Raw genomic sequence first — 26,960 nt, forward strand, 5'->3', positions numbered from 1 at the left:
GAAAATAAAGTTCATCATGCACACTTGCCTCCTACAGTGAAAAAGGTATTTGCAGCAGTGATATGGAGCCATGAACTCACACTTGGCAGGCCAGGGGCCACAGCTTGGTTTCTAAATTACTTAAAATGCCCATCCAACAAAAAGAGTATGATTTGGCAAGCTTCAACACAAACAGCTAGAGCTCAGCACCTGTTCCATTTAAAGAGCACATCATTAAAGTTAAAAACAACAAATCTCTTTCATGAATGCTAATCTCACGATGCTTCGCCATGGAGCAATTTAGAAGAGTTATATAAAATGTACCAGAGCATGACTTTATGGCTGATGCTTATTTGGCAAATATGATTGACACTCCTAGAGGTTAAAAAACATGTATGCAAATAAGCAAATAAAAGTTTTTAAGCTCTAAGACTTAAATATTTACATTAGCATAAAAGTACAAAGATAAATGTTTATGAGTACACATATAACACATCCAGGAACAATTTTCCAATGTGATTGTCAGGAACAGTTATGAAGTGACATTACTGCTTTACAGGCCTCAGGGTAGATGTTTAAAAATAAATTCTGACAGAATGTTAATGGAGTACGAAAATCATCAAGGAAGTTTCTGTGTAGTATCATTAGGTAAAATGAATAGTCACAGTATCATAGTAGTTCAAAACAATCTTATTTTTCCTTTCACCAAAACGTTTTTCTTCTCATCCTGGAACTCAGCCAAACATGTCAGCCCCTAAATGGAGGGTATGGGGTGGAGAGAAGGACCACATATCAAAAAGCCTTCAATAATTTGACATTTTTTCCCACATAACATAGTCATGTTAGTCTCCAAAATAAAGACATGATAAAATATTTCCTCCTCCTCCCCTTGACAGCTATGGAAAGATGTTTGTTTTTTCACATAGTTTGTGAATTGGTCATAGGCAAACTCACTAGCAATGGTATGAATTCTGCTTCCTTTGTTAACTGTTAATCTCTGGGCTGAGGCTATAACTCCATGTTTGAAGCCAAGAAAATGTACCATAACTGCCATTATAGTTTACTAAACGAGTCACCAAAGAGAAGTGCCAGGCACTTCAGAAAGCAATTAAGGTAGTCAGTAAACAGAGCTATCTAAAAATGTTCTTAGATTACAGAAGCCATCAAGAAGCAGGACTGCTCATGGAAAGTTTTACCCTTGTGGGTAATTCATGTTTTTCACTTCCATACTGCAGAGAGCAATATACATTCTCCAACTACATACGGTACTACATCATTTCATTTATAAGGAAAAAAGACGTTGTGGCTAAACAAAAATCAGTAAGTAGTACCGAAAACAGAATCCTCAAGGCAAATCCCAATTTAGGTGAAAAGCTGTTGACACACGTTATCCAATGACCTAAAAAGTAGTCTTTCATGTAAATCTCCAAATATTTAATTCAATGTATACTCACCACATTTAACAGAAGTAAAAGAAAAATGTATTAGGTTTTCCGTAGCAAGGCCAATAAAGATGAAACCTAGTTTTCCTTTAACTAGTCATAACGCCAGCCTACCGATAAAACTCCATTCCACAGCTCTCAAATTCCTAAACTTAGATCTTAAAAATAACGGGTTACAAGTAAGTAACATTTAAAGGTGGGAGGGCTCCTCTTTCCTGTTGCTTTCAGCAGACTTTAACGTCGTCAAGGGACGAAAAACGAAATCAAACTCTCAAGTGGGTGGCGCAGGAGACAGAGATAGGATAGGGATTCAGACGGTGAGTCCTCATCACAGAAGGTAAGAAAAGTTGCAAGAATGGATGAGTCAAAGGAGAAATAAACTGACCAACCGAGCAAACCAGCCCGTTAGGGGGCTCACAAGCCGCAGCCCGAAGAGAGCGGGCAAAGAGCCACAGACTAGGCTAAGCTGGTACTCCAGGGACTGGAGCGGGATGTGCGTGTAGACCTAGAGGGAGCGAGAGGAAACCTTTCTGCTCCAGTCTCTTCGCGCCCAGCACTTTCAGCCTTCACTTTCCCCACCACCCTCCCAGCCACGCCCGGGGACGTCCCTAGCCGCCAGGTCCCGACTTTCCCTCCTCGGGGGCGGGAAGGGGGAAGGGCGCTGAGGTACTGGAGCCGCTGCGGCCGGCGCAGGAAGGGGAGAGAGAGGGCGCACAGCGCCGGCGGGCCCCGGAGGCGCAGAGGCGCGGGGACGCCCAGGGCCAGAGAGCCTGTGGCGCCCTACCCGGATTTCTTCGGGTTAGCGCCTTCAACCCACCGGGACACTGGTCCCACAAGCCGGCGCGAGACGAGAAGGGGAAGGAGAGGACGCACGCAGCCCTACCCCCGTTACCTGCGAGGCGCACACGCCGCAGAAGCAACCACCGTCACCGGCCTTCCCGTCCTCTTTCCGGTCGCCGTGGCCACGGCCGCGGAGCAGCTGACACTAACAACTATTCGCTGCTGCTTAGACCTCTGCGCGCTCCCGGCTGCCCGCCCAGCCCACCAGCCCGCCCGCCTTCACCCAGCCCCGCGACCGCCTCTTCGCGCGCGCACGCGGCGTCGCGCTCTATGAGGAGCGCGCACGCGCATAAGCCCTCGACCCAATACCCTGTCGCATCTCAGTTCTGCAGGAGGAGCCACCATGAGGGCCCTCCTCTCATACTACTACCCTAATAGAGTGAATCCTAGAAGGCCCCTCATTGGCTGAGCAGAGTGTGGCCAATATGGAGGGCGGGACGACCAGAACCTTAGGCGGGCCTGAAGCAAAATTTTGGTTCAAGTAAGTTCCAGAAGAAAAGGGAAATGAAATATTGGCCCATTTGGTGCCAGAGCCCCTTAAGTCAGCCTGTCGACAATACAAATTTGTGTTTTCAAGGACTCCAATATCTAGTCATTGCCAATTTAAGTCCTGATACTTTCTGCAGGCCTTAGCGATTAAAAAAACTACATCTCCCAGAAACCTTCACGAAAATGAGTCTCGCTTTGCGTAGTCACGTAGTCCTTCGTCACTTTTGAACAAAATAATCCCTCCTTTTTTCTGAAGGTATCGAGAGTAATATTTCATTTTTCTGCTCACCAAAACAATTTTAAATGTTAGTGCGATAAGAGAATTTGCCTATGGGAAGATGGTTAAGCGATTAGATAAAGAGAAAGACAGAACATCATAATAAAGTACTGCGGAAGAATTTTTGTCAAGCTGTGAGACAACGGAGTGAGAAAAGTGAATGCGATTGAAAGGGCCTTAAAGGATTGTCTTCTGTGTAGGGGACACTCTAGCCGTAGGTCCCTGCCTACCCCTATCGTCAGAAGGTCAGTAAGCAAGGCAAACGGGGGGGTGGCCACAGTGGAGGTGCCCCTCACCCTTTAAAGACCGTCGCTCTTTTGCTGTTCTTAATTGGTTTGTCTCGATTTGAGGCCGACTGAATGGGGGCAGCTTACTTCCGGTTGGGGGAGGGGAGGAATGCTTCCTGGGGGAAAGGGGGCGGGGAAACCACTCATTTCCTATGGAGGTAATGGTTTGGGGGTGCCCCGTCCACTTCCTGTGCCGCGAGGGCTTGAAAAGGTGAAGCTTGGTGCCATTTGAACAGACCGTATTTTAAAGGTTTGGCATTGTATTTTATGTGAAAAGTTAAGGTTATTCCACCAATTTGTGCTAATCTTCCGCCTTCAGTAAAAATTTGTGTGTTTTGTTTCAATGTGTAAGATGGAAAATTTTCTCCCCGACAAAATTTTCTTAATGCGTTCTTCAAAGAATTCGAAACCCATGTTAAAATTCTCTATTCATTTCTGCAAGACAACATACTTTCTTGTTGTGACTCATAATTGCCCACCTCTGTTCCCCTACTCAAGTCCGACCTTCACCCAGTGAGATGTAGTGTTCTCTGCCTTGACAGGCTCGCTACAGGAACTCATTTTTAAGTAGGTTTATTACAGGACTCGATATATGATGTAAATTATTAGGCGTGTTCACCTTACCAGAATGGAAGCATCATACTGAGGAGCTCAAATACTTATTACCTTAAATGATATGATTACTATCTTAAATTTCTTAGACCTGTTCATTTTAGTCTACAGATTCTGCCCTGTGCCTGAGAAGAACTTCCTGAGTCTTAAAAATTCTTACATGTAACATGTAGCATTTGCGAAAATTGGAGACTTTAGTACATTTTCCCCTGTAATTTAATTTTATATTGATTCAAAAATGGTATCGTTTTCGTGTTTTAAAAGCGTGGTACAAGAATCAAGAGATTCAGCTCAGATTTTAAGTGGGGGGAGGGGAGTTGGCTCACGAAGGACAAAAGATAAATAAGAATTTCTATTTTTCCTATATTCTCAGTTTTGTAAGAAACTATATAAAGTAGTAATAAACACTCAACAAGTTTGATTCCTTGGCTTCTGTTTTCAAGTACCACAGTATTTGGGTTGGGTGGGTGTGTACTAAAGGAATCAATCTATTTGGAGCTTATGAAATCTCCACAATTTTAATTTTAGAATATCAATCAAGTGAACTGTAATATCTTTAAAGGATTTTTAAGAGACTAAAGCCTACTTTTTTTCTTTGGAATTGTTACATAATCTATCATAATTTGCAATTATTTTAATTCTAGTTCTTTTAAAAAATTATTTGGTTCAGAGCTTAATAAAAATATATTTTAAAAATGTTACAGTAAAGGGAGAAAATATATGTTTTAACCTTCTGTAGACACAAAAGAGCTGTCTAAGACCCTAAAATCAATGAGTTCATCTTTCAAAGACTACAAAATTTCTGCAGTAGTTGAAAAAGCGAGACAAAATACTGTTATGAGATTAGGGACATGTAGACTTCCTCAAGCAAGAATTGATTAAAGAGGTGTTCACTGTCTTCTTTATAGCGCAACATAAAAGAAAATACGATATTCTGACAAAATTAAACTATAGTACTAGGAATTACTGAAGTAAAGATTGTGGAACTAAATGGAAAAGACAGGAAACAGTTAAAATATTGGTTGAGAAATAGTAATATTGCCTTTTGGAAAGCAAAGGAATTTATTAAATTGGTTTCTATTGCTATTCCATGGAAGAAATGCAATGAGAAAAATAAAAGTTTCTGCAGCTGAAAGACTTGAACAGCTTGAAGAACATATCTGAGAGAAAATGGGTTTGTGATAAGTGACAGTTACTCATTGGTGCAATCAAAAAAGAAATATTAGACAAGTTTGTGAAAAATAGAGGGAAACTCCATGGAACCTGTTTTTATTCTCTTTAAGTGTTCCTGTAGAGAGGCTTCTATTATTCGTCATCTATAATAAAGAACTTAAACATTTTGTGGAGTATTTAGATTAGATAACCATTTTCTTTTCTAAAAGCTGTCATTGGATACAGTGCTCACAGCAGTTTGAAATATTAAAACAGATCAAAATTTTCAATTTCGTCTCACTAAAATTTGATTAACCACAAAATGCTAGATACCATGTATAATGCAAAAGTGTCTTTTCATTCTTTGGTCTACCATTTTTTTTATAAAATCTCGATACTGTTTTACAGCTATCGCTTTCTCTTTGTTGTTTTAGTAGTTTTTGTCATGAAGTTGACTGTCAAACAGAGTATGCTAGCCATTTAAATGGTTTTAAACTTACTACTCTGCTGTCTTTATGTTTCAGAACCTTCAAGACTATTCAAATGAGAATACCCCTTACATGACTTTTCATTATTTCAGCAAAAGTTTATTGAATGCCTATTGTGTGCTAATCACTGTTCTAGGAACTTGGAATATATCAATGAATACAAATATTCATAGTCTTTTGGAGTTTATTCTATTGTTTCCAAATTAAAATTATAATTTTCCTCCCTTGGTATTGTAATCATTGTCCAGTTTGGATCCAGAAGCAGCCGTAAACTTGGTCTCTCTTGATCTTGATCTCTAAGCCATTCTAAACCCACTTTTGAATATTTCAGCCTAATTTTTTTCTAGAGCATACAAGCCCATGTGTTAAATATTCATCCCTTTTCATTGACACATGCATCGTGATTCTACCGTCCCAGACTCTTTTTCATGGTAAAAAGAAATAAAAGTGGACAGTGGGGAAAATAACAGCATCAGACAGGCCTGCGTTCAAAACTTGACATTTTGCTAACTAAGCTTACTAGCTTGGCAATCTTGAGCAATTTACTTGACCTCTGAGCCTTAGTTACCATAAACCTAAACCTGGTTGTTGGGTGGATCAAGGATATTATATGTAAATCACCAGGCACAGTACCTATTGTTAGGAGCTTAATGAATACTATTATTTTCCCCACAGTCTTGCTTCTGCTAGTCTAGCTATTGGGACTTGGCCACATGTCTGTCTTAGGATACAGTAGTAAAAGGTATAAGGTACAGGATTATTGAAATTCTATCTTTCCCTTATAGCTTGCTCACTTAGTTGTAAAGATTTTATTTCTTGTTTCTTGTGGGAAGGAGAGATAACTAATTTAGAAAATATACATAATAGAAAGATTTGAAGCAAAGATTAAAGAATTACTAGAGTAATTTGAATTGTTATAGGAAGACTTTCAAACCATTCTTCTAAACCTATTAAATGCTAAGGCGACCATTCAAGATTCTTCACACTATGACCATATCTCATTACTTACCTTTCCACAGCTTAATAACTGCATTGGTCTCTGAAAAAAGATTCTATACTGTATTGAAAAAATTTCTGTACTGTATGTATGCAGTTTTTCTGTCTTTGTTCATGCTAGCTATCCTCTGCCTGAAATACTTTCTCTTTTCCTAGGAATTCCTGTCTATCAAATGCCACTTTCTTTGAGGCTCTTTCCTAAGTATCACCTTCAACTTCAAAAAGTATTTCCTGATGTCTGTCTTCTCTTTCCACTCTCAAGCATATATGCTCTGTTCATTGAACCTCCGTTTTGTACTTTTCTTATGGTATCTAACATCCAGTGCTGCTTCTATTGTTGCTTGTTATTTTTATTGCATATAGAGTATATGTACTTACATAAAAAGCTTCAGATTGTCTTATTCTTATTTGTGCCTCCTGTCATACGTGGCACAATGCCATTCACATCATAAGTAGTAAATATTGGTGGAGTTGAACAAGCACTCAGGATAAAATAAAACTAATCAGTAAGTTTTATCTAATATTTATACCCACCATTAAGCACAGTGAACAGCATACAATACTCGAATATCTGCCAAAGGAAAGAGTGAGTAAGTAAGTCATCATCTTCTCATTTGTGGGCATCTTACGGTGTCAGTAAGTCAATGAATGTGTGTTAAATACCTACTATATAATCTGAACTATGAGAGCTGATCCTTGCCCTCAATTTAACTGGAAAGAAGTTATAATTGATGTATGTAGACTCTGAAAACTGCAGGTATTTTGAGTGAAGGTGGGATGGAAAGGCCAGTATAGAGCTGTTTGCATTGTGAGAGATATCCCAGGCTATTTGAACTCAGAAACAGAATAGATTTGGATATCAAGAGATGCTTAAATTGCAGTTTCACTCCCAGGTGTGTATACCCAGGAGAATTGAAAATGTGTTCACACAAAAACTTACATGAATGTTTATAGCAGGATTATTCATAAGAGCTAAAAAGTAGAAACAAACCCAATGTCCATCAATTGATGAATGAATAAATAAAATGTACTATAGCCATACAATGGAATATTATTTAGCCTTAAAAAGGAATGTAATGATACATGCTATAATGTGGATGAACCTTGGAAATATTACACTAAAGTGAAAGGAGCCACAAAAGGCTATATACTACATGATGTTATTTATTTAAGATGTCTAAAAAATTCATAGAGACAGAAAATACATTAGTGGTTGCCAAGGACTGAGGATGGGACGTGACTGCTAATGGGTGTGAAGTTTTTTGGGGGAGTAATGAAAATGTTCTGGCAATAGATTGTTGTGATGGTTGCACAACCTTGTTACTAAAATACCTGATATAACAATATACTGAAAACCACTAAATCGTACACTAAAGAGGTGAATTTTATGGTACATGAATTATATCTCAAAGAGGAAGGGATAGAGAGATTTAAACCTAAAGAATGATAAATTTTGGATGAGGCTAGAAGAAGAAAGCCAGATATATGAAAGCAAGAAGTTGGCAATTCTTCCTCAGATCCTAGAGGAAAGGAAATATAAGCTACTAGGTATAGGGCTAGAGGTATATTGAGGACCAGGTGAAGATGGATATGAAGGTTTCTGGGTATCTTGTCTTAAAGAAGGGCAGTTAGGTGAATGTTTAGAATAAAGGGGTGTTGACAAAGGAGAAAGACGTCTTAGGATCTTGAAGGAAGCTTCAGATTTCTTTTTGATTAGATCAACGATATAGTATGTGGTCACCTTGGTTGCTGTGTGACAGTCAACTGAGTTCAGAGGCCAAAAGTATCATAAGATAAGGCAGTCTGATAGCAATCAACAATGAAGTTACTAAAAAAAAAAAATGGGAAAAAAGAGACTAGAGAAAATTTGATTCTAAAACTACCCCCAGATGATGAAAATAGATAAATCTTAATGGGAAGGATCAAAGGGCAGTATTTTGAGAAGTTTATGCAACCAAAGGTATTCATTTGAAGAAATACCTGAGTACCTTTTATGTGCCAGGCACTATTAAATAAAACTATAACTATTTTTCTTATTTGAATTCTTTCTTAGGATAACATCTTATGAGTGGGGTATTGATTCAAAGAGTATGGGCATTTTACAGTTCTCTGTATAAAAACTGTATTATTTCCCTAAAAGTTTGTACTAATTTTTTATGCCACTAGTAATACATGAGTGTGTTGTTTTTACCACAGTTTCACCAGCAAATTTTGGGCTAATTGAATAGGCATACGATTATTCTTCATATTGGTTATTGCTTCTGATATAAGGATTTCTATACCATAGCACTGGCATTTCTTGGAGCATGAAGGAGTTCAAAACTTTTATATTGGCTCCGCAATCTGGAAGGATATGGATTTTTAAGGACCCTAGAAATCAAACCAGCCTCTAATTTGAACCAGCTCAAAAACTATTTTTATTCAGGGATGCTCTCATTTTGTAAATGATGTTCACATACTACATTTAGCCATAATTCCATTTCCCATTTGACTAACTTAATTCTAATAATTCAGTATTGTAAGTATTAACTAACTTTATTTTGTTTATGAGAAAATTGAAGTTTAGAGAGGTTAGGTCATGTGCCCAAAGTCACCTAACCAGTAAGTGATAGAGAAAGGATTTGAATGCCTCTCAGGCCAGTGATCACTCTCATACTCCATGACCCCTGAGTATCACTACTAAAATTTACTGGAGGCTAATGGAAACTGGAAGAGTAATCTGAAATAGAACTTGGACAATCAGGCACTTACTTACCTGTGCACATAGTAAAGCAGTTAGCAGAGGTTTTTTTTTGTTTTTTTTTTTGTTTGTTTTTTTATTGAGGAGGCTGTAGCATATTGACAAAGAGGAGATTTTTCTTTAAGCCCACATTTTCAAAGCCCTTTCTCTTCTTTCTTGATGAGAAGGTACATACTGTCCCAAAATCTATGATGGGAGCAAAGTAGGCGGAGCAAGGCAGTGGTAGGAAGCTACCTGCCTTTGAGTGTATACATTGAGATTCATCTGATGATAGAAGGAGCAAGTAAGTGACCCAAAATAACTTTTAAAGTAACTTCAAGTCTTAACATGATAACAAGGTTAATAAGATATTCAGAGCATTAGCAAAAAGATTCTTTCATTTTTATTCAAGTATAGTATACTCGCTAGACAAATTTAATATCAGGAATGTAAAACGAGATGCCATGGTCCACTGCTGGCTTTTAAACAAGATATAATCACGATATATAGATAAGGCAAAAAGGCCCAGAATTATACACCAAATAAGTGCCACAGTGGGCATTAGAACATAGGCCTCCTGCTTCCCAGTACATTTTACTAAATTGACTGAACTAAGTAGAAACAACAATTTATGTGGTTGTTTTATAATTTATATGTACAATTCTTTATGTTTTAATATAGTATCCTTACACATCATTTCTCCGTGTGTTTTAAAACAACAGTGATAAAGATCCACACACCAAATTACTAGGTTAGGAAAAAGAAGTGATACTGAAGACCAGGTTGAACCCTGATGTATTAGATAGTCTATCTGTAAATTATACTTAAGTCATATATATTTGTATCCAAGATTGCTTTGATGGGGGTGGGAGATACATATCTTTTGAAAGCTGTGATAGAAACATTATTCTTGAAAGATTATGATGTGGATATATGTATATTCATATTTAAGCATTTGAATTTTCAACAAAGCCCAGTGAAACTTATATTCCTGCTTCACAAGAAATGATACTCCACTTTTTTCTTAGTCTCAAAATTTATATCTTCCTAAGACTGCGGGGCCAAGATCCTGGAAGAGAAGGAAGACACCAAGAAAAGATTTTTTAAACTTACTTTGCCATCAGGGTATTTGCTGCACAGACTCAAAGGCTGAGAAGCTAAGTAGAAAACCTCTGAAAAACAGGTGAATTTTTTATTCATCTCATGATGTTGAGAAGTGAAAATTAAAATATCCAAGGAGGAGAGGACCTGTAAACACCTCAGACCCCTAAGGAGGATTCCTTAGAAGACTACACCCTTAAGTGGGGGCAAACTAGAGGTACAGAGAGGGCCTTACAAAAATTACCACCTAGACTCAAATTAGCTCAGTTTCTTATTGAAATAAGATGATCTGTCTTGCTGCTGCATTCCAGAGGATAGGGTGATTTCACTGTGGAGGAAATAGTACCATCCAAAGCAGCTACAGTTTCGCATGTACAAGATCTACCATACTAGTAGAGAAATTACCAGGCATATGAAAACAGTGAAATCAAGAGAAAATTGACAATAGAAACAGATACAGAAATGATCCAGGTGTTACGAGTTATCAGATGTTGATTGTGACTACTATGTTCAAGGAAATAGATGCCAAGATGGAAATTTTCACTAGAGAAGTAGAATCTATTTTTAAAATATTTTGAAGTTCTAGAAACTGAAAAATTCAGTGATTGAAATTAAGAACCTTTACAGAGGATTTAATACAGCAGAATGGATGATTAGTGAAGTGAAAGAGCCTTAGAAAATATACAAATTGAAATATGGAGAGGAAAAAGGGTAAAAATAATGAAAAGAACATTATATAGAGGGCCGAATAATGGTTCCTGAAAGTTGTCCATATCCTAATCCCTAGAACCTGCACACTCAGTACTCTACATAGCAAAAAAAAAACTTTGCAGATGTGACTGTATTAGGAATCTTGAGATTATCCTCGATAATCCAGATGTATCCTATGTAATCACAGGGTCTTAAGTGGGAGACAAGAAGGTCAAAGATACAGGTAGACGATACTAAGGACAGAAACAGGTCAGAGAAAAAAGTTACTTTCTTGGCTTCGAAGATAGAGTAAGGAGCCATAAACCAGTGAATATAGGCAGTTCCTATAAGTTGGAAAAGTCAAAGAAATGGATTCTTTCCTAGAGCCTCCACAAAGAATTCTGTGGAACCATTTTAGACTTATCCAGATTTAAGAAAATAAATTTGTATTGCTTTAAGCCAATAGTTTTGTGGTAATTTTTTTAAGTAGCAATATAAAAGTATTACAGAAGTATAGGGAAAATGATGAAAAAGTCTAATATATGTGTAATTGGAATCCTGGAAAAGGAATAATTAAGAGAAGCAGTATTTGTGGAGATAAGGTGTCGTGGCTTTGCTAAATTAACCTTAGAACCCTGGAGTGTCAGATGGTAAGCTACGGTTCAGCAAAAGACCATAAGGGAATTGAAATAGGTTTATTTCTCACAGGTCTTGGAGGAAGTACATGGATGCCTTGAGAGGGCACACAGGAAGGTCAAGGCAGGGTGCAGGCAGAGAGAGCTGTAGGACCTGGGGCACACACCTTTATTAGGACTTATGGGTGGAATGCCTTGGCATTCCCAGGCTTCACCTGGACTGGTCAGTTGAAACCAAAAAAAATAAGGCTTGGGTAAGCTCCAAGGGATTTTCGTCTAAAAGGCACATAAGGGGAAATCCTTGGGAGGTTAAGAGACTTTATCACAAGAGATCTTGAGGAAGTCATATTAGGAACTTGCATTTACTTGTGATTCTGCGAGCTGATATATAAGGCATGCACATTGGATGAGGGGCTCATGTCAGTTTAAGGCCCTCAAAGGCTACTTGGCCAACAAAATGGATGCCAAGGTAGCAATACTAGGGTATATGTAGCTAATGACAGGGTTTTCCAAAACTGATGAAATCCATCAAACCATGGATCTGAAAAGTGTGAAAAACCCCAAGCGAATACAAGAAATACCAAACTTAGGCATTTCATAGTAAAACTGCTAAAAGTGGCCAGAGGAAAAAAGACATATTCAAGGAACAATGATAGACTGACATCTGACTTTTCAACAGAAAAAGCAAGGACCAAAAAACAATAAAATGCAATCTTTAAAGAACTTAAAATAACTGCCAATCTAGAATTCTGTCTCCAACAAAAACATTGTTCTAAAGTACATGGGCCATAAAGGGATTTCCAGAAAAATAAGACAATTCATTGCACGAAGACCCTCACTTTTTTTAAAAAAAAAAAAAAGTGATTTTTTTAAGCAGAAGAAAAATCATTCTAGTTGGAAACTTGAAAGTTCAAGGAAGGAGTGAAGAGCAATAAATAGGATAAACAAAATACAACTAAATATTGACTGTACAAAATAATAATGCTTTTTGGGGTTATAAGTACACGTCATTTTAAAATGTATGATAAAAGGTGGAGTTGTATGTGGAGATAAAATATACTAAGGGTCATAGCATCTTCTGGGAAGTAGCAGAATTATAAATTCTAATAACTTGTATAACTATTAAAAGAACAGTAAGTGAATGTATAACTAGGAGACAAACAATGAAAAATTAATAGGTTAATCCAAAAGAAGGAAAGAAAAGGACATAACAGGTGAAAGAGACAACAATAATTTAGGTAGAAAAGAAATCTTATCAAAAGCCAAGTAAAACAATAATTGTCATTAATTTTTTTATTCCAATGATTTTTTAAATCCAATTTATACTGCTTATGAGAGACATACCACAAATTATAAGGACCAAGAAGAAGGAAAAATATATATCTTGCAAACACCAACCAAAAGAAATTAGGGATGTTCTATATTAATGTCAATTCATAATAGACTTGAATTCAAGAAGAATGACTAGAAATAAGGAAAAACATTTTACAATTATAAAAAGATCATTCTACCAGAAAAGTAGAACTGTAAATTTGTTTCAAGTAATGTAGCTTCAAAAACTATTTGTCAAGGTCACATTGAACTTTTACCAGAAAGAGTGTACGATGGGCCATAAAGCAAGTCCACAAATTTCGTCCAGGTATATCATCTGACTACAGTAGGACTAAGTACAAAATAGATTATAAAAACAGTAACTAACAAACTCCACCCCCAAATACATTTTTGAAAAGCCCCGTTGGATCAAAAAAGAAAGCCCAATGGAAATTAGAACACACTTGTAACAATAATGAAGACACAGTATATCAAAATACATGCTAATCAGCTAAAGTTATACTTGATGGGAAATGTATAGCCTAAAATGCATGTACTAGAAAAGAAAATAGTCAAAAATCAGTGATCTAAATATCCCATCTAAAGAAATTAGGAGAACAGCAAATTAAACCTAAAGTTGAAAGAAATTATAAAAAGCAGAAATGAATTAAATGAAAAAATTTGGCTTCGTTGATATTAAAATTATCTAAGCCAAATTTTGTTTTTGAAAAGATGAGTAAAATGCATAGCCCTCTAAAAATACTAATCAGGAAAAAACAAATTACCAGTATTAGGAATGAAAAGAGGACCTTTCTCTACAGTTTCTGTTAAACTCATAAGATATGAACAACCTATTAAACAAATTTGAAGTTTTCCATGAAATGGACATTGTTAAACACGCTTTACCAAAATTAGCACATGAAGCAATAGAATATCTGAATATTTAAATTGGTTTACAAAGGAAACAATGCCTAGATGACTTTATTGGTGAGTTCTTACAAATGTTTAATGCTGCTGGGTTATGTGGGGAGAAAAAAAATGAATCTTGATTTCTACCTCACGACAAAAATCAATTCCAGTTGGATTATCTAAATGTCAAAGAAAATGCTTTAGAGAAAAACTTGAAAATATCTTAATCTAGGTGTAGGAAAAGTTCTAAAAAGAAAAGAATGATAAATTAGACTTCATTAAAATTAAGAAATTAGGTTCATCAAAGATACCATAATGAGAGTGAAAAGACAAGTCTCAGAGTGAAGTGCATATTTGTAATTCATGTATTCCATAAAGGACTTGTAGTACTCCTAAAAATAGGGGAAAAAGACAATCAAATTTTCAAAAAAAAAAAAGTGCTCCACAAAACTATCCAAAGGCCAATATGCATTCAATGATCAATAATCATCAGATAAATGTAGTGAGATACCACTACATACCCTATGAAATGGCTAAAATTTTTAGACTGACACTATCAGGTATCGATGTGAGAGTTGAAACTTACATGCTACTGGTTGGTGTGTAAATCATTACAATCATTTTGGACATCAGTATGGCTGTATATTTTTAATTTTATTAGTTTCAGGTATATAGTACAGTGATTATACATCTATGTAATTTATGAAGTGATCTGATTACTATAACATAACACCCATCTGTTTTTTACACATTAACTTTACAATAATATTGATTATTCCCTATGCTGTACTCTTTGTCTCTGTGAACTTTTTTATAATTACTAATTTGTACTTCATTCCTTTATCTTTTTCACCTAACCCTAACCCAACCACCCTCCCCACTGGCAATCACCAGTTTGTTCTCTGTATCTGTGAGTCTGTTTTTTTGTTTTTTTGTTTTTTTAGTTTATTCCTTTTGTCCCTTAGATTCCTCATATAAGTGAAATCTTTTGGCATTTATCTTTCTCTGACTTATTTCACTCAGCATAGTACCCTCTAGGTCCATCCATGTCATTGCAGATGGTAAGATTTTATGGTTGAGTAATATTCCATTGTATAAATGTACCATAATTTCTTTGTGCAGTTGTCTATTGTTGGGCACTTATTTTGCTTCCATATCTTGGCTATTGTGAATAGTGTGTTGCACTGAATATAGGTGCACATAAATATTTACCAATTAGTTTGCAATTGCTGGGTCAAAAGATAGTTTTATTTTTAACTTTTTTAGGAACCTCCAAACTGTTTTCCATGTGGCTGTACCAACTTGCAGTCTCACCAATAGTGTACGAGGATTCCCTTTGCTCCACATCCTCGCCAATGCTTGTTGTTTTTTGATTTATTGATGATAGCCATTCTGATGGTTGTGAAGTGATATCTCATTGTGGTTTTAATTTGCACTTCTCTGGTAATTAATAATGTTGAGCATCTTTTTGTATGTCTGTTGGCCACTTGTATGTCCTCTTTGGAAAAAAATGTCTGTTCAGGTCCTCTGCCCATTTTTTTAATTGGATTTATTTTTTTATTGTTGAGTCGCATGAGTTCTGTAGAGTTTCTGGATATTAACCCCTTGTCAAATGTATGATCTCCCATTCAGGAGGTTGTCTTTTTGTTTTATCGATGGTTTCCTTTGTTGTGCAAAAACTTTTAATTTGTTGTAGTCCCATTTGTTCTTTGTTGTTGTTGTTGTTGTTTCCTTTGTCCAAGGAGAAATATCAGAAAAAATTAATAACAATCTCAGAGCATTTACTGCCTATGTTTTCTTCTAGAACTTTTATGGTTTCAGGTCTTCAATCTATTTTGAGTTTATTCTCATATATAGTGTAAGAAGGTGGCCCAATTTCATTTTTTTGCATGTACCTGTCCAGTGTTCCCAACACTATTTGTTGAAGAGACTGTCTTTACCTCATTGTATATTCTTGCCACCCTTGACATAGTTTAATTGACCATAGAGGCATGGATTTATTTCTGGGCTCTCTCTTCTGTTCTGTTGATCTATGTGTCTGTTTTTCTGCCAGTACCATCCTGTTTTGATTACTATAGCCTTGTAGTACATTTTGATATCAGGTAGCCTAACCAACTTTGTTCCTAAGGTTGCCATAGCTATTTGGGGTCTTTTGTGGTTCCATATAAACTTTAGGATTATTTGTTCTAGTTCTGTGACTAATGCCATTGGTATTTTGAGATTGCATTGAATGTATAGGTTGCTTTGGATAGTGTGGCCATTTTAATGATAATTCTCTCTACTGATGAGCACAGTATATGCTACTATTTATTGTATCTTCAATTTCTTCTTTCGATGACTTATAATTTTCAAAGAACAGGTATTTTACTTCCTTGATTAAATTCCTAGGCATTTCATTGTTTTTGATGCAGTTGTAAATGAGATTGTTTTCTTAATTTGTCTTTCTGAAAGTTCATCATTGGTGTATAAAAATCCAGCCAACCTCTTAATATTAATTTTTTATCCTGCTACTCTGCTGAATTCATTTATTCTAACAGTTTTTGGTGGAATCTTTAGGGTTTCCTGCATATAGTATGATGTCATCTGCAAATAATGACAGTTTTACTTCTTCCTTTCCAATTTGGATGCCTTTTATTTCTTTCTTGTCTAATTGCTGTAGCTAGCACTTCCAATACTATGTTGAATAGAACTGGTGAAAGTGGATATCCTTGTCTTGTTATTGATCGTAAGGAAAACACTTTTAGCTTTTCAGCACTGACTATGATGTTAGTCGTAGGTTTGGCATATATGGCCTTTATTATGTTGAGGTATGTTCCCTCTATTCCCATTTTGCTGAGTTTTTTTTTTTTTTAATCATAAATGAATGCTGGGTTTTTTCAATCACATTGATTGATTTGCAGATATTGAACCAACCTTGTGTCCCAGGAAGAAATTCAACTTGCTCATGGTGTATGCTCTTTTCACGTATTATTAAATTTGGTTTGCTAGTATTTTGTTCAGGATTTTTACATTAATGATCATCAGGGATATTGGCCTGTAGTTTTCCTTTTTTGTAATGTCTTTGTCCAGTTTCGAAAGCAGGGTCGTGTTGGCCTCATAAAGGATTAGGGAGCCTTCCCTTTTCTTGAATTTTTTTGTAATAGTTTGAGAAGAATAGGTGTTGATTCTTCTTGGAATGTTTGGTTAAGTTCATATGTAAAGCCATTCACTCCAGCCTTTTTGTCTTTTGAGAGGTTTTTGATTACTGACACAATTTTGTTGGTAGTAATAGGTCGGTTCAGATTTTCTGTTTCTTCTTGACTTAGTCTTGGGAGATTGTTTCTAGGATTGTATCCATTTCTTTCAGATTGCCCAGTTTGTTGGCGTATAATTGTTCATAGTAGTTTCTTATAATCTTTTGTATTGCTGTAGAGTCCATAGTTCTCTTTTATTTCTGATTTATTTGGGTCTTTTCTCTCTCTCTCTCTCTCTCTCTCTCTCTCTCTCTCTCTCTCTCTCTCTCTCTTTTGAGGGGGGTTGGGGAATCTAGTTAAAGTTTTATCAGTTTTATTTTATCAAAGAATTAGCTCTTGGTTTTGGGGGGGATTATTTTTTTGTATTTTTCTAGGCTCTATTTTTTCCTCTCTGGTCTATGTAATTTCCTTCCTTCTCACTTTGAATTTTGTTTGATGTTCATTTTTAGTTCTTTTAAGTGTAAAGTTAGATTGTTTATTTGAGATTCTTCTTGTTTCTTGAAGTTGGCCTGTATTGCTATGAATTTTCCTATTAGGACTGCTTTCACTGTGTCCCATAGATTTTGAGTTGTCATGTTTTTATTTTTATTTGTCTCAAGGTATCTTTTGATTTCTCCTTTGATCTCATTGTTAACCCATTCATTGTTTAGTAACATGTTATTTAGCTTCCATGTGTTTGTGTATTCTCCTTTTTTTTTTTCTTGTAGTTGATTTCTAGTTCCATACCATTGTAGTTGGAGAAGACATATGATATGATTTCAGTCTTCTTAAATTTATTGAGATTTGTTATGTCATCTATCCTGGAAAATGTTCCATGTGCAGTTGTGGCTGTATATTCTAATGTTGAACATATAGATACACCTTCACTGTTTCTAGGTATATACTCAACAAAATTTTTACATATATTCACCAAAAGACAAGAACGACCAAGAGTATTCATGGTAACATTTTTAATAGCCTAAATGTCCATCAAAGTAAATAAATAAATGATTCTTGTCACAACATGGATGATCATCAAGTATAACACTCAGCAAAAGTAGCTAGACATAAATGAGTACATGGTATATGAAGGAAGTTCAAAAACAAGCAAAGTACACTCATGGTATTAGAAGTCACACTGGTTACTTTTATGGGAATAATGAATGGGGGTAGGACACAAGATGGGAGATTTCTGGCTTGTAGTAATATTCTAGTTCCCGATAAGGCGGCAGGTGACACAAATGTATATATTTTGTGAAAAGTCACACCCTTCACAAGGTATACACTTATAATTTGTATAATTTTTTTCTAATACAATTAAATTTACTTCACCTCCCCCTTACTTCCCAAATGACTTTAAAGACTATGTAATTTTTTAGACATCCCACACACACAAACCACATAGATTGTATGCTTCAACCGCTGCTACTCCAAAAGGGCTCTTGCTAGAGCACTAATAACTTCCATGTTTTGAAAACAAATAGACATCTTTCACAGTCTCGTTTTATTTAATCTCAGCAACATTTAAGTTTCTTTTTTTCTTGAAATGCTCTTTGACACCACTCCTAGTTTTCTGCCTATCTCTGGCCATGTCTTCTGGGATGCCTCTGCAAACTCCTCTGTTGATCTTGTAATTGCTGATTTCCTCAGGACTCAATCCTAACTCTTTTCTTATTCTCTCATCTCTCCCCAGATTATCTCTTACATTCATGACTTAAGATACCAGCTACCATATGTGCTGAAACTCTTAAATTTCTTTCTCCAGCCCATACTTCTCTTCTGAGCTCTAGGTGCTGGTATCCAGCTCCCAACTTGACATTTATCTCAGAGGTGTCTTACAATGAACATGTTCAATCTTAAAATCTTGATCTTTCTCATAATTCTACATCTCCAGTCTTCCTCATCTCTATAAATCTTATCTCTGTAAATATCTACAGTCACCCCTCATTCAGCCTTTTGTATCTACAGAATCCACATCCAAAGATTCAATCAATCTTGGATAGAAAAACATCAGAAAAAAAATTCCAGAAACGTGACCCCTAAACAATATGATATAACAACTATTTACAGGTCATTTACATTGTATTAGGTTTTTAAGTAATCTAGAGAGCATTTAAAGTATGCGGGAGGATTGCATAGGCTGTATGCAAATAATACACTATTTTATGTAATGGACTTGAGCATTTGCGGATTTTGATATCCAATGTGGGGTCCTGGAAGCAATTACCTATGAATGCCAAGGGATGACTGTACTAATCTCTCCATCAGAAATCTTGGGATCATTCTTGAGACTTCTCACTACCACACACACGTATACACAAACATATACTCCTCCACCTAGACCACTACAAAATTATATTGATTCTCCCTCCTAAATATATCTTGAAACCACCCTCTGTACTGCATTTCTACTCCCAATAGTCAATTTTAAGTCACCATCATGGTGTGATAGACTATTACAGTAGCTTCCCAACTGGTCTTTCTAAATCTTTTTAGTACTCATCACTCCATTTTTACACAGAAGTTCGAATGGTCCTTTAAAAATGCATAAATATAGCATGACCCTCCTTAAAATTCTTCAAAAGTTGGCTCTTACACACTTTGGAAAAAACCTAAATCTTTAACATAGCCCTACATCTCTGAAGGATTTGGTTCCTGCCAACCTCTCTTTGCTGTTCTGCTATCCTGATCATTTTTCTCCAGCCTGCTCTAGCCTCCTTTCACTTTCTTCAAAGTACCAAGTTTTTTTTTTAACCTCAAGGCCTCATAAACTAATTCCTCACTTTACTTCAGAGAGTTTCCCTGTCTAAACGACATTTCCCACTCTTATTCTATAATGTCCTATTTCCCTTCATAGCAATTTTTCACAATTTAAAATTTTGTTTCTGGTACATTTGCCTGATGTCATTCAGTTCAAACCGTAATTTTCATGACAGCAAAAACTGTTTGTTCACCATTGTAGTCCTGGTGTCTTCACCATATAAAGGCTGGTACATATTATATGTTTAGTAAATAAATAATGAGTAAGAAAAAGAGTATTGCAAGATTCTTAATTGGAGAGACGGGACACCTAGGCTATAAGCAGGAAGCAGCGTTTATTGACGCGGGCACTAGCTCAGCAGATTCTTATACAAAGGCTGAGCCCCGATTGTAACATAATGGGCAGTTTTATATAGTCTTGTCATTCCTACACAGCCATAGATATAAGGAAGAACATTGATTGGTTAGCAAGCTATGAGAAAACCAATATTAGCCACAGAGTCCTGGGGGCAGGGGCAGTCAGGAATGAACTTGTTCAAGCAGGAAATGGCCAGGCAAGTTCAGGCTGCCACATTAGCATGCCCCCTTAGGTAAACTATAGGTCTGGAACTGTTTCATAGGTGTGCCCTGTACTTTAGAAGCATGAAGAGATTATTTGTTTCCTCTGATTTAGTTTTTTATATCTTCAAAATTGCTTTCTCAGAAAGACACCACATAATCATCGTAATGCCTGGAGACTGTTTTCACTTATCAGACAGCCTTCTCAGTGATGTATATTTTATGTGCTAAGCTAACCTGGCACTTGTGGCCAGGTTTTATTGAAGCCCCTGAGAGGAATATACCTGCCCACATTTCTTAGATTGGAGCTCTTGAAAACTAGAAGCAGTGTTCTCAGTGACAGTCTTGGCTAAGCAACTTGTCTTCTTTTCTAGAACTTCATTTTTAAAAAAAAAACATTATGCCCTACAGAGGAAAGGTAGTCAAATTGCATTTGCTTAACTACTGAGATTAACGGTATTGTTTGATAAGTATACCATAGTGCTACCACAGTAGGTATATGACATGCCTTTTAATTACAAGGCAAAACTGACCACATTTCACAATACTAATGTCTTCATGTATGTTTTATAAGATACAGACCAATTATGATTTGATATTACAAAATACTCATTTTCATAGCTTGTGTTTCCTTTCTTCATTTTAAACTTAGTTTTTAATTAAATTTTTAATTGTTTTAAGCTAGTTTCAGTAAAATAAGATGTTTAATTGTATGATAGAAAATTATAAGTCCAACAACTTGATACAGCTTTCAAGCTACTAACATTTCTCAAAACTCAGGGAAAATGCCCCTTGAATACCAGTTTTAGACCAGATAAATTTAATTTCAAGAGGAAATGTTTTAGGGATTTTTCATATTTCTTATAGTAAATGAGGTATTATTCATTTTTAAAGTCTAGATACCATACTAGACTCCCATAAACTGAAGAAACATGCTGAATGTTTATTATGCCTGTTAGCAAGTTTTTTAGCAAGTTTAGGGCCATCTTGGGGAAGGGAAATAGACAAGAAAAATGAGAATTTTGAATGCTTAGAAAAAGTCAAGTTTCTGACTTCATTATTATCATTATCATTATTATTTATTTTACCTTTAGTAAAATTAATTCTAAGTGAAATGACTTTTAAAGTTTCATCTATTTATTGACATCTGCAGATTTGCCAGATGTTTAGAGCTGTTCTCATGTCAGTGAAATTGGGAGTGCATAAGAGTTTGTAAATGTCGGTTCCTAGATCTGACTAAATATGTTTCTGAATTTCATAATCCTATGGTTGCTGTTGCAGGCTTTTTCTTCAGATTTCTTAAATGTGCATCACTGACTCTAGAGCTAGTAAAAGAATAGGAGGAATATATAAGTTCTTTCTGTAGTACTATAGAAATACACAAATATGGTACATTATGGTAATAGAGGGGGTGGGGAGATTTAAGTACAGGAAACTCTGCCATATGTGAAAAGTCTTCTCAAGCTAATTGCCAATTTAGGAACTATGTTAAATAAACGCAATGGAGTAGTTTTATGTTTCTTTCTAAAAAGGGGAAAGAGCATCTTTATTTTGCCAGAAAGACGATGTCAGCTGTTAGACATTTATTTCCTAGAAAAACAAACCACTTTCAAAATTCTAACTGGCAGATTTCTTCTCTCTGGTGTTTAATTAAAATCTTTCTCTAACAATACATGCTACTGAGTATAGTGTATAGATTCATTTACTGTACCAAGAATGACTTTAGTCAACTATATCTTTCTAGCTTTCAGCCTTTAGTAATTATGTGTCTTATTTGTTGAGCAGTTTTGTCTAACAGCAGTATCATTGATAAAGAGTAGAAGAGATGAGATGTGGTGTTCAGTTTTTCTCTTCTATGTCTGAGTCACCATCGGCAGTTTTATTTATGCAAAGAGTTTAATGTTTATTTAGATAAGTAAAGTCTTATCACCCTAGAAACTGCAACTTGATTTTTGTTTTTAGCATAACGTCTGCCATGCAATAAAATAACCCCAGTGCATAGGATTAATTTCTACTTGCATCCTACTTTACTACAATAGTACTGTCATGTTTTGGGAGCCTTGAAGACAGATTGAAATTTAACTGGTATCAAGGGTCTCAGTTGGTATAACAGTTTCTCCAATCCTTACTTTGTAATGCATGTATAATAATACCTGATGACATTCACTCTCAAGAGGTTTTGGAGTTGTTTGCAACAGAAATGTATTTCTGGAAAGAAAATAAATACTGTAATTAAAAGGATTATGGGAGAGACTAAAAATTACTCTATCTGATAACCTGTTAATTTGAAGACTTAAACCATGTACTTAAATAGGATACTATCAAAAATGATCTTCCTAGTTTGAAAATTAAAAGTAAACTCTTATCATAAGTATTTATGTATATTAAGCACTAATCTTATACTCATTTACTTTATTTATCTTTTTCTTAGTAATTATGTTTATTTCCTGGACATAGCTAGTATTATAGTTTATTATCCTTTTCTTTACTTAAACAGAGAAAGTCAGGGCTGCAATTTTTTACTCAATAATTATCAGCTCTGTAAAAACAGTCTTATTAGCAAGCTAGCTGAATCTTACTATCTAAAGAGGTAAATTTATAAGATGTTTCATGTGAGAACATAGAGGGTACCAATATATGAATTGAATGTAGAAAAGATTTAGTTGTTTTTAATATATTGTTTTTAACTTTTTAATTGTGTCAAGATTCTCCTGATACCAAAACTGGCTTGAAAGTAGTCATTCTCTATTATGGGGCTGAGTTTCACTGTTTGTTCTAATGACAAAATAATGTGTCCTTATTTTAAAACAGTCTAACTGTAAGCATTCAGAACAAGCATAACTTTTATACTTTCAAACAGAATTTTCAAAAGGAAAAGGAAAAGTCACCTGAAGACAATGGATAACCTCTTGAATGATTTTAAACAAGGAGTGCCATACATAATTAGATTCATACTTTCGAATGATCACTGGCAGCTATGTGGAAACCAATTGGAGGCAGGAAGGACAAGTAGGAGGCTGTTAGAGTACTCAGGCCAAGAAAAATAAAAGCTTTAACTGAGACAGTAATAACAGGAAACATAGAAAAGGCAGAATCAGCTGGGTTTGTTAAGGGATTGAATGTGGTGGGAAGGGCACCGGAAATCCTGAAAAGGACTCCCAAGCTTTTAGCTTGAGTAAGAGTACAGTACCCTCAGCTGACATAGAGAACATGGGAGATGAAACAGATCTCGAGGAAAACAATGTGGATTCAACTGTACACGTATTAAGTGTGAGTTGCCGATGGCATATCATGGAACATATTTTCTTTGCCATTTGAGATACAGGCTTGGAATTTAAAAGATTTGGTTTTTGATGTTGCTGATATAAGTGGTTGTTGAAATTTTGGGGCTGAGATTATTAGGAAAACATATATAGAAAGAAGAAGGCCTAAGTTTGAAAGAATGGCTAAAGAGGTAGAGGCAGTGGGGAATGGGTGGTATACAGGAAGCAGTGGAAGAAGAGTTTGAAGAGTTAGCAACCAAACAAGATGAAAATTAAGAAGTGTCCATTGAAAGTACCTTAATATAATAAAGGCCATATATGAAAAGCCCTCAGTCAACATTATACTTAATGGTGAAAAACTAAAAAACCTTCCTTCTAAGATCAGGAACAAGATACAGCCATCGCCACTATTATTCAATATAAGATTGGAGGTCCTAGCAAGTGCAGTCAGGCAAGAGAAAGATATAAAAGGCATCCAAATAGGAAACGAAGGTGTCAAACTGTCACTATTTGCAGATGACATGATTCTCTATATAGAAAACCCTAAAGACTCCACAAGAACACTACTAGAAACAATAAGCAAATACAGTAAAGTCTCTGGATACAAAATCAACATTCAAAAATCCATAGCATTCTTATACTATAATAATGAAGAGTCAGAAAAAGAAGTAGAAAAAATAATTCCTTTTTCAGTTGCAACCAAAAGAATAAAATACGTAGGAATAAATCTAACAAAACATGAATGAATTATATAATGAAAACTACAAGACCCTATTAAAAGAAATTGAAGAAGATACAAAGAAATGGAGAGGTATTCCATGTTCTTGGATTGGAAGAACCAACATAGTTAAAATGACCTTATTACCTAAAGCATTATACAGATTTAACGCGGTCCTCATCAAAATCCCATCAGCATTTTTTAAAGAAATGGAACAAAAAAATCATCTGATTTGCATGGAAGTACAAAAGACCCTGAATCACCAAAGCCATCCTGAGAAAAGAGAGTAGGCTGGAGACATCTCTCTCCCTGACTTCAAATTATACTACAAAGCGACAGTAATCAAAATGGCATGGTATTGGCAGCAAAACAGATACACGGGCCAGTGGAACAGAATCAAGAGTCCAGAAGTAAACCCATATTTATATGGGCAAATAGTTTTCGGAAAAAAAGCCAAAAACAGACAATGGAGAAAGGAAAGCCTTTTCAATAAAGGGTGCTGGGAGAACTGGAAAGCCACCTGCAAAAGAATGAAACTAGACTGTTGCCTATCACCACACACCAAAATTAACTCAAAATGGATTAGGGATCTGAATAAAAGACCTGAAACAATAAAATGCATAGAAGAAAACACAGGAACTAAATTCAAGGACCTTGGACTTAAAGAGGATTTTATGGATTTGACCTCAAATACAAGGGAAGTAAAAGCAAAAATAAATGAATGGGACTACATCAAACTAAAAATCATCTGCTCAGCAAAAGAAACTGTAAATAAGGTGAAAAAGACAACCTTCCAAATGGGCAAATATATTTGCAAGCAACGCCTCCGAAAAGGCCTTAATATCCAAAATATACAAAGAACTCATACAACTCAATAACAAAAATAACAATTACCCAGTCAAAAAATGGGCAGAGGACCTGAACAGACAGTACTCCCTAGAGGACATACAAAAGGCCAACAAATATATGAAAAGATGTTCAACATCACTAGCTATTAGGGAAATGCAAATAAAAACCACTACGAAATAAAATCTCCCACCTGTTAAAATAGCTATAATCAACAGGACAAGTCATAACAAATGTTTGACAGGATGTAGGGGAAAAGGAACCCTCATACACTGCTGGTGGGACTACAAGTTGGTACAGCCACTGTGGAAAACAGTTATGGAGATTCCTCAAAAAACTAAGAATTGGTGTACCATATGATCCAGCAATCCCTCTCTTGGGTATTTACCCCAAAGACTTGCAAACTCATATCCAAAAATATATTTGCACACCAATACAGTGGCCAGGACATGGAAGCAACCGAAGTGTCCTACAATAGATGATTGGATAAAGAAGCTGTGGTACATATATACAATGGAATATTATTCAGCCATAAGAAGAGATGAAATAGTGTCATTTGCAACAACATAGATGGACCTTGAGATAATAATGCTAAGTGAATTAAGCCAGACATAAAAAGTTGAAAATCACATGATATCACATATACATGGGATATAAACTTAAAAGGAACAAATGAACAGGACAAAGAAACAGACTCATGATCATGGACAATAGACTAGTGGTTACCAGAGAGTAGGGGTGGGAGGAGGCGGGGGAGGGGTTAATTAAATCATTTCTTCAATAAAAACTTCTTTAAAAAAAATTTTTTTTAAGTGTCCATTAAAATCAGCAGTTCAGAGATTACTGGTATCTGAGACTGGTCGGTAGTGTGAGTTAAGAATAGAAACCAGATTACCATAAGTTTCGGACTGAGTGGGTAGCAGCAGTGACTAGAATATCATCCTTCAGGAAGCTTAGTTTATAAATAAAAGGTAAGTGAACGGGCAGTTGCTGGTAGAGAAGATAGAAATTAATGGAGGGTTTTATTGTTTTTTTTTTTTAGGAGCAGAATATATATCTGAAGGTAAAGAAATAGTGACTCTTGCAAAAGAAGTTAAAATGATAGAGAACTAAAGTACTTGAAGAAACTGGAAAGATATCCAGAGCATGGTGTCATCCATGAAGAAGACAGATACTTACATAAAGAAATTACAGCACAAAGTGATAAGATTCCTGATAGTAGAGTTTTAAGTGCCAAGTGTTAGATGAATGAAAAGAGAAGGCCAGTAGCTTTGGAGGAGTTGAGAAAAATTTGATGGTTTGATGTGAAGTGCTAAACTCAGATACCCTCCCATATTTAGTTTTCTTTGTAAATCGGTGTGTCATTGAGCAGTGTACAGCATAAGCCTTCAGTTCATTATTGCTGATGAGAATCTTTAGTTGCATATAGTGTTGCCCTGGTTCAGTCTGATGGATGAGCTCACTGTCTTCAGGCATTTAATCTCCATGCTTCTATGTCAACTCCATAATGCCATAAATTTCATGGTACCTTTTCTCTTGGAAAGCACAGCCATGCAAAAAAATTCTTAGATTGTAATAAAGCATTAGTAGTAGTAAATTTTCCTTTTCATTCTCACTTTATATTCTGCCTCAAGACTGCCCCCGAGTCATGAAATGAATATATTTTTGCATATTAC

At 35.8% G+C, this 26,960-nt stretch overlaps 2 protein-coding genes across 13 annotated transcripts in view; one reads left to right on the forward strand and one right to left on the reverse strand.

Annotated features, from left to right (window-relative positions):
* PEAK1 (pseudopodium enriched atypical kinase 1) overlaps positions 1 to 2,468 on the reverse strand; it is a 255,006-nt gene extending 252,538 nt beyond the window's left edge. For all 9 annotated transcript variants that reach the window (XM_036239172.1, XM_016144088.2, XM_016144084.2 and 6 more), the window contains exon 1: positions 2,314 to 2,468. The gene's annotated coding sequence lies outside the window, so the exon portion shown is untranslated. The remainder of the gene's footprint in view (positions 1 to 2,313) is intronic.
* Positions 2,469 to 2,984: 516 nt separating this feature from the next.
* Positions 2,985 to 26,960, forward strand: part of HMG20A (high mobility group 20A) — a 79,355-nt gene continuing 55,379 nt past the window's right edge. For 2 of the 4 annotated variants that reach the window (XM_016144092.2, XM_016144094.2), the window contains exon 1: positions 2,987 to 3,272. The gene's annotated coding sequence lies outside the window, so the exon portion shown is untranslated. Of the gene's footprint in view, positions 3,273 to 3,462; positions 3,565 to 26,960 lie in introns of those variants that run through there. The other 2 variants (XR_001596861.2, XM_016144093.2) reach the window with 2 other exon arrangements.

This window comes from Rousettus aegyptiacus, unplaced genomic scaffold (genome assembly GCF_014176215.1).
Source record: "Rousettus aegyptiacus isolate mRouAeg1 unplaced genomic scaffold, mRouAeg1.p scaffold_m13_p_3, whole genome shotgun sequence".
Taxonomy (NCBI): domain Eukaryota; kingdom Metazoa; phylum Chordata; class Mammalia; order Chiroptera; family Pteropodidae; genus Rousettus; species Rousettus aegyptiacus.